The sequence below is a fragment of the Mirounga angustirostris genome, unplaced genomic scaffold (assembly GCF_029215605.1).
Source record: "Mirounga angustirostris isolate CCGP_5_RB_7025 unplaced genomic scaffold, mMirAng1.0.hap1 SCAF_10, whole genome shotgun sequence".
Taxonomy (NCBI): Eukaryota; Metazoa; Chordata; class Mammalia; order Carnivora; family Phocidae; genus Mirounga; species Mirounga angustirostris.
The window spans coordinates 109,537,561-109,545,264 of NW_026991718.1; the positions used below are offsets into that span (position 1 = coordinate 109,537,561).

The 7,704-nt window shown below is 52.8% G+C and overlaps 1 protein-coding gene across 5 annotated transcripts in view; it reads right to left on the reverse strand.

Moving 5' to 3' along the window:
• The window catches only part of PTPRA (protein tyrosine phosphatase receptor type A), a 166,870-nt gene extending 164,533 nt beyond the window's left edge, over positions 1–2,337 (reverse strand). For 3 of the 5 annotated variants that reach the window (XM_045885508.3, XM_045885507.3, XM_045885505.3), the window contains exon 1: positions 2,062–2,202. The gene's annotated coding sequence lies outside the window, so the exon portion shown is untranslated. Of the gene's footprint in view, positions 1–2,061 lie in introns of all 5 variants that reach the window. The other 2 variants (XM_045885512.3, XM_045885506.3) reach the window with 2 other exon arrangements.
• Positions 2,338–7,704: the final 5,367 nt, after the last annotated feature.

The window sequence follows — 7,704 nt, forward strand, 5'->3', positions numbered from 1 at the left end:
TGAGGTATTTGTATTCACCTGTCCTGCATTAGACTGTGAGCTCCTAAAAGGTAAAGATTTGACTTCCATGCTTTTATGTTGTATCCCAAGCACTTCGCCTGGCAAATAGAAGGCACATGAACGCCTTTACTTAAATCAGATGATTGGCTTTTCTGGTTCTGAATTTCATCCAGATGGTAAACAAGTGGCTACAAGGTACCCAGGAACAACCTCCTGGATCCCACATGCCTTAAAATGCATCTATTAGCCAGGCCACTTGGGGCAGGCAGAGGTGAAGAGAGACCACAGGGCTTTGAGGCTTTCAGAGACAGTCAAGCAGATTGGAGACCATCGTGATAGGAGACCTGCCGGTTCCTGCCCGCTGACTACTTATGGGGACTGGGTGAGATGGACACGGGAGATGAGAAATCTGAGATATTAAACGTCCAAGATGTGCCAAAGACTCCAAGCAGGCCTTCAGGAAACACTCAGGAAAAGATTCTCTCAGCAAGTGGGTACCTGGTAAACAGAGAAGAGACATACAGGGGAAGAGATGGGATAGGACCTACAAGACAATGGAGAGGAAGAATCCTCTTAGCATGGGAGATGGAAAGGTAAACAAGACACAGCTCCTGGCCTCAAGAAGCTTCTCAAATCAGAAGGCCTTTAAAGACAGAGGTAGAGGGCGCCTGGGTGGCTCAGTTGGTTGAGCGACTGCCTTCGGCTCAGGTCATGATCCTGGAGTCCCGGGATCGAGTCCCGCATCCGGCTCCCTGCTCGACAGGGAGTCTGCTTCTCCCTCTGCCCCTCCCCCCTCTCATGCTCTATCTCATTCTCTCTGTCTGAAATAAATAAATAAAATCTTTAAAAAACAAAAAAAATAAATAAAAATAAAGACAGAGGTAGAGCTTGGCAGATAAGGGTGGGGGAGGAAAAAGGATCACACAAGCAAAGGCATCCAAACATGTGAAGAGGCAGTCAAGCAGCTCTGAATGGCTGGGGATGAGAGAAAGGAGAATTGAAGGATTAAGCTAAGAGTAAATTGAGGCAAGATCGTCCACGGCCTTGTATGACTTGATAAGACATTTTGGGCTTCATTCATCCCACGGGAAGAGGGAGAGCGAGGAGTTTTTAAGTAAACAAGTGACAGCATCAGATCTGTGTTTTTTGAAGGAGTGGCCAGGCAGGAAGATGTTCGCCCATCTTCCACCCTCAGTTCTCTCCTCCCCCACCATCTTCTGGTTCTAGGCTGCCTTAAGAGCAAGCAGGTGGCCAATGAAGACATCTCCTGGGAAATGTGACTGGTTCTAGAGCACGAATCCCCACCCTAGGTAAAGGTTTCTGAACACATTTATCTCGCCTAAGGAGGCTTTGAACATTCCTCTTTTCCAATCTTACAAACATCATCACCGAGCTCAAAAAAAAAAAAAACAAAACAAAAAAGCCTCAGCTCTGCCATTATTTTTTTCATCTTCAGGAAATACAATTAGGAACCAATTTTCCAAAAAACAATATTCTTTATTTTATTTACCAAAAGTAAAAAGGAAAGGGATCTGCATTCCCAACTGGCTCATTCCGAATTCTGGGCGGCTCTGAGCCCCTATTTCCCTTCTTAAGCAGCCTCGACAGTTGGGAGTGGGCGGAAAAGAGAGGCGCCTGGGCCAGGGGCCGGGGGGGGGGGGGGGCGGTGGTTAAAGGAAAGAAAAGTTGGTCTCCGCAAGAGCAAATTTTCTCATGCCGGGAGTTTTTCTCTTTCTTCCCATTAAATGGACCTGAGCAAATTCTGTTCTCACTGTTCCAAGTTTCTTCTTTCAGAATGAACTATGGCAGCGCCCCGGCCTGGCCCCAGGAGGACGCACGCAAAGTTCCCGGGCAGGCGAGAGGGGTCGGCGCCCTGTCCGGCACGTTTCCGGGGACCCCCGTACGGACAGCGCAAGGACGCGGGGTCCGACTGGAGCCGCCTGATGGGTTCTGCCCGGAAAAGAGGGCCTGGGGCTCCGGCCAGCGACCCCTCCCACCCGCGCCCGGGAGCCGCCCCCCCTTGCGGAGCCCACCGGGGCGGCGGCGGCCGCGAGCACTCACCGAGTCCGGCGCTGGGCGGGACCGCTGGGAACGAGGACGGCGGCTCCGCGGCGGCGTCTCGGCCCGCCACACGCCCTCAGGGCCGCCGCCCGGCCCGCGGCTCGGAGCTCCGCGGCGGCGGCGGCGGCCTCGCCTCCATGGCGAGGGGAAGCGGCTGAGGGGCGACTGGGCGGGCGGCGGTGATGGCGGCCGCGGCCCAGGGTCCGAGCTGGCTGGCGCGCGCGTCTCTGTCAGCGCCGCACTCGCCGCAGCCTCGCTCCCGACCCGGCCTTGGCTGTAAGGTGCGTCCTCATTGGCGGTTCAGAGACGGGCGCTGGTTGGCCCACAGCGAACGGGCGTCTCCCGGCCCTCGCGGGCCCCGCCCTTGCGCGCCTCCGAGCTCGCGTTCGCACGCTCGCCTGAGGCGCTGAGCCGGGTCTCACGGTCTCTCTGGCTCCTGCGCCGCGTGGGCGGTGTGCGTGCGCCCCGCGGCAGCCGGAACCTTGGGGAAGCGGGACCCCGGGAGCGCTGACCTCCCGTGCACCAGCGCCGTCCGCCTCTACAATCCCAGCCCCCTGGACGTGGGCCTTCTTCCCAGTTTACAGATGAGGAAACTGAGGCCAAATACGAATTACACCAATGTCTAGAGACCAGGACTGCCTGGAACTCAAAAGCTTTCCCCCCCCCTCTCCAAATGTATTCCTTTCCGACTCCCTACCCCGCCCAGTTGCTGCAAGGTATTCAAAGGACGTAGGCTCTCTTGGGGAGAGGAACCTGCGAAGCCCCTAGAATGATCCTGGCACCGTAGGTGTTGCCTTACATCAAGTCAGCTCACGCCATCCCCACCCAAGCCCCCAGGGAAATCTCTCCGGCTTTCTAGATACGCCTACCAGGGCCTGGCTTGCCATAGAGCCGAGTACAAATACGACACAGGGCGCTCTGCGGTGGGGGTGTTATTTGCGATAGGACAGAGGGGAGGGGAGGTTCAAAGCACAGAGGACCCGGAGATGCGTCCCGCCCCTGGGGCCGGGGTCGGGGTCGGGGTCGCGCGCGGACCTCTTCCCCAGGGCTCCCTGCCCTACGTGTGGTGCCCCAAAGCTATGCGTAAGTCTGTCCCGCAGCTGCGGCTCACCCAGGCTATGGGACTTGGGCGTCCGGGGCTGAAGGCCGGTTACGCGGTCGTGGTGGGTGGCGGGTGACACACTCTTGCTGGTTGTGGCCCCCACACGAGGTCCCTCGGACGCTTCGGGCCCTGCTCAGGGCGAGTGGTTGGGCATGCATGCTGGAGACAGATTGCACAGCAGTGTGCAAGCAGGGTTTCCTGGGGGGACCCTTAATCCCGGACGCGGAGTCCGCGCCGCCTGCGGTGGGTGGTGCGCCCCAGGGGAAGTCTGTGGCCGGCGGCAACTCTTCTTCATGACAAGGGGTGCCTGGGGGTATATTTTGGTGCAGAAGGAGCCCACATCGGCAACTATTTCCTCGGGGTTGGTGCCCCTATCACCTGCAGTCCCCACCACCGCCTGCAGTTGGGGCGCCAATTTAGGACTTTATGCACTCTCCCTTCTCATTTGTGCAATCAGCGAGTGTCTACTGAGCTGAGCCAAGGCCTGGAAATACAGGCAGCGGTGGCCTCCTTCAGGCTGGCCCCTCCCAAGCAGGGAAGTTCCTTCTCTAGCCGGAGTTGTGTCTCTTGCTTTCAGCAGCGCCAGAGGGGTCACGAAATGGCCAAACCCTTGGCGCCTCTGCCCGAGAAACACTCCAGCCCAAAGGCCCAGAGGCCACATGCTCAGTCTCTTGTTAGGCCAAGAGCAGCCAGTGAGGACAGGTTCTTCCACACGTTTCCCAGGAAGTCCAAACTCAATCTGTCTGCACACCAAAAGGAAAACGGAAAAGCCTGAACTCAAAGCGTTTAGAAACCCTGAAAAATAATGACTATAGGTGCAAGAGGTACCTGGGTACCTAGGGTAGCCGTGGCATCTTAAGACCAAATCCCACCAGCTTAGTTTTGCTTTCTCTACATCTGCCCTATTATCTTAGTATGCCTCTTTTGGTTGATATCTTTCTTTATAGTTTTACTTATATTACCATAAAAATGTTTGACATGCTACTTTTATGTTCTAACATATGTGAAAATAACTATTAAAAAGTGTTGGGGCACCTGGCTGGCTCAGTGGGTAGAGCATGGGACACCTGATCTCAGGGTCGTGAGTTTGAGCCCCATGTTGGGGGTAGAGTTTACTTAAGAAATAATAATAATGATATAAAAAGTGTTCATCCTCAAGATCATCTGGACACACCCCCGCGCGCGTGTGTGCGCACACACACACACACACACACTTGATGTGGCCACACTTCAGAAAACACTGCAGGTTGGGTGTGGGAGTCAGAGAGCCCTGGGGTTCAAGCCCTGCCATTGGCTGGGTGACCTGAAACTCCCTCTGCTACTCTTCCTGGAACCTCCCAGCCTCTGGACTGAGAATTAAAAGCATGTACAGCTTGGCAAGTAACCCATTCTCAGGAAATGCAGTTCTTTCTCTTCATGAGACAGCAGCAATGTGGTCAGAGCATTTGTGATGTGTGTAGGGGTGAGAGAACCTCAGAGCTAGGAGAGGCAGGGTCTTGGGTACCCCATCCTGGAGACTCTGGGAAGGAGTTCAGCTTGGTAACCACGCAGACCGTTTCCAGTGGGAGAGAACAGAGTCCCATCCTCATCTGCCCATGTGTGGAGAGCTGCCCAGCCTCCCCACGTCACCTGATGCCCAGGGTTTCCACACTTTTGCCCATCACCACAGGGCAAAGGGCTGTCTTTGAAGAGGACAGAATAAGAGAGGAGGACCAAGGCGGTGGGGAGGCAGGCTTTCTATACTCAGGCCCACCCATGTGGGAGGCTGAAGCCCTGCTCCCAGTCCTGCTTTAAGTCCAGCTCACTGGAGCATATACCTACAGATAGGCATTTGTGAGCCACGCCACAGGTGCCCCAAGGAGTCACAGGGTTTATGAGAAAAGGACTGGACTGAAGAAGAGCTGGAGGATGGGGGTAAAGGACTCTTGTTTCATTAGGTAAATCACTTCCCCTCTCTGGGCCTCTTTCTCCATCTAGTAAATGGAACAATGAATCATTCGCTCAACAAATATTGAGTACAAACCATGTGCTGGACACAGCAGGGAATAAGACAGAAAAGGTCTCTGCTCTCAGGAATTTACATTCTAGATGGGAGACAGACAATAAACAAACAAGTGAAAAGAAAATTTCCTAAATGCTGTAATGAAAATAAAGCAAGGCAATAAGATAAAAAATTGGAGTAAATGAGAGCCAAGTATCTTTCCAGGCCACTGTTCTACTTCCAAGGGTAATTTGCTAGAGCTTTGTACCTAAGAGATCGCAGCCCCCTTATCTTGAGAAGGCCTTTGACTGACTCTCACTCCAGGGCTGCTATTGATGATATTCTAAACTAGAAGAATGGTCCCCCAGTCCTTATCCTAGCCTCTAGTCACTGAAATTCTGAAGTATTTAGAGGGAAGTGTATTAAAGACTGCAACTTAGTTTGAAGTCATCAAAAATAAGGTGGATAAGTAAGATGAATAGAGGGATGGAGAGATGTGTGATAAAGTAATATAGTAAAATACTAATGGCAGAATCTAGGTGGTGGGTATACAGGTGTTCACTGTAAAATTCTTTCAACTTAGCTGTATGTCTGAAAGTTTTCGTGATAAAATGTTAGGGGGAAAATCAGGGTTTAACTTTACAAAAAAGTACACTGCCTTTAATTTTCAGACAACTCTCTTGTTGGACCACTCTGCTGATTTCTTTTTTTTTTTTTTTTTTTTTTTTTTTTTTTTAAAGATTTATTTATTTGACAGTGAGAGACACAGCGAGAGAGGAAACACAAGCAGAGGAAGTGAGAGAGGGAGAAGCAGGCCTCCCGCCGAGCAGGGAGCCCGATGCGGGGCTCGATCCCAGGACCCTGGGATCACGACCTGAGCCGAAGGCAGACGCTTAACGACTGAGCCACCCGGGCGCCCCCACTCTGCTGATTTCTGAGATAGAAGGCTGATGGGCTGTGCCTGTGATTCCAAAAACTGGCCACATTGCCAGTTCTATACACTCTTCCAGAGCCTCGCCTCTCCCCTACCAAGAGATGGAGTCGATCTCCACTTGAAATGGGGTGGGACTGCCCTAACCAACAGAATGTGGCAGGTATTGAGTGGCCCTGTGCGACTTCCAAAGCTAGATTGGGGAAGGCAGTACAGTTCTGCGCAGCTCTCTTGGGATGCTGCCCTTGGAACCTGGCCGCCATGTTGTGAGCTCTGCTGGGTTGTAGGTGCCCTGGCCAACAACCCCAGCTAAGGTTCCAGTCAACAACCAGCTTCAGCTGCCAGACTTGTGAGTTGCCAATCCTTCCGATGATTTCAGCCCCCAGCTATCAAGTCATCCCCCCACCTTTGAGTCTTCTAGCTGATGTCCCAATTATTGTGGAGCAGACACAAGCCACCATTTTATCCTGTCCAGATTCTTGACCCACGTAGTAAGAGGTGAGCATAATAAATGGCTGTTTTACAATGTGATGTATATCCCCTTGGAAGCTATTCAAAGTTACAAATCAGGTGGAGGAAGAAGAAAAAGAAACAGCTTACCAGGCCCTGAGTCTCCCACTCTTTTCAGGCACTCATTTCAAGTCAACTGTAAAGGCATTAAGAGGGGAAAACCAGAAGCTCCAGGAAGGCCTGCCCTCCCTCTGGGCTTTGGTTTCCTCCTTTGTCCTCCTTCTAGACGAAGGGCGCAAAAAGAGGAAAAGGAAATGCCCTCAGTGTTGGGTGGGGGCACGGGCCATGAAGTTCACGTAACCGGAGTGTACGCTGAAGGCCAGAGATGGACATCTGCAGGGCCAAGAAAGCACTGCTGCTGATGGGGATGGAGCCTCTGTTCGGGGTCAGGTAGAGCCAGGGGTGGCTCATTTGTAGTTCTTCCTTGGCAGAATTGAGATGTTCCATCCTCCTTTTCTCTTCAGCCCCGAGACCACGTAGGAGTTGCTCACCACTGTTAGGTGGGCGTGGTTTGTGAAGGCTCTTTCTCTAACCCTCTAACACGCCGGCCACACTCTCATCGGCCCTCCAACCCTTACTGTAGTGCGAATGGGGGCCTTGCCTCAGGCTCCTCCACTCAGAGGGCCCGATTTCAGTCATCCCTCTTCTGTCACAATAGCTGAGGAGAAGCTCTGAGACCCCCACAAGCGCCATCGGGTTTCAAATCTCAGTTTTGCCATATACGCCCTGTTACCACACCTCCTCAGTCCTCAATCTCCTCTTCTGTAACATGGGGCGATGTTACCGATCTCACAGGGCTGTCTTGTGGAATAAACGAAATAGCAATGGTGAAGTGTTTAGCATGGTTCTTGTGTGTATGTGTATAATGCTTTTCAGATTGGCTCTTGATGGGCTGCTGCTGGAGTTCTGCACAGCTCCCCGTAATCTTCCTAGGGGCTGGGAGCTTAGTTACAGGACTTTCTGCGGTAACTGTGGAGAGGGGCAGGTCTCTTGTAAATATCGCTGAGGAGCTCCCCCTCCAGCCCCAACACAATCAAACACACAGAGTTTTGCTGAAGTGTCTGGATGGTTCTGCCTCCAGCATGCTTTCGCTTAGGCTGGACTGCATGAGACAAGTGC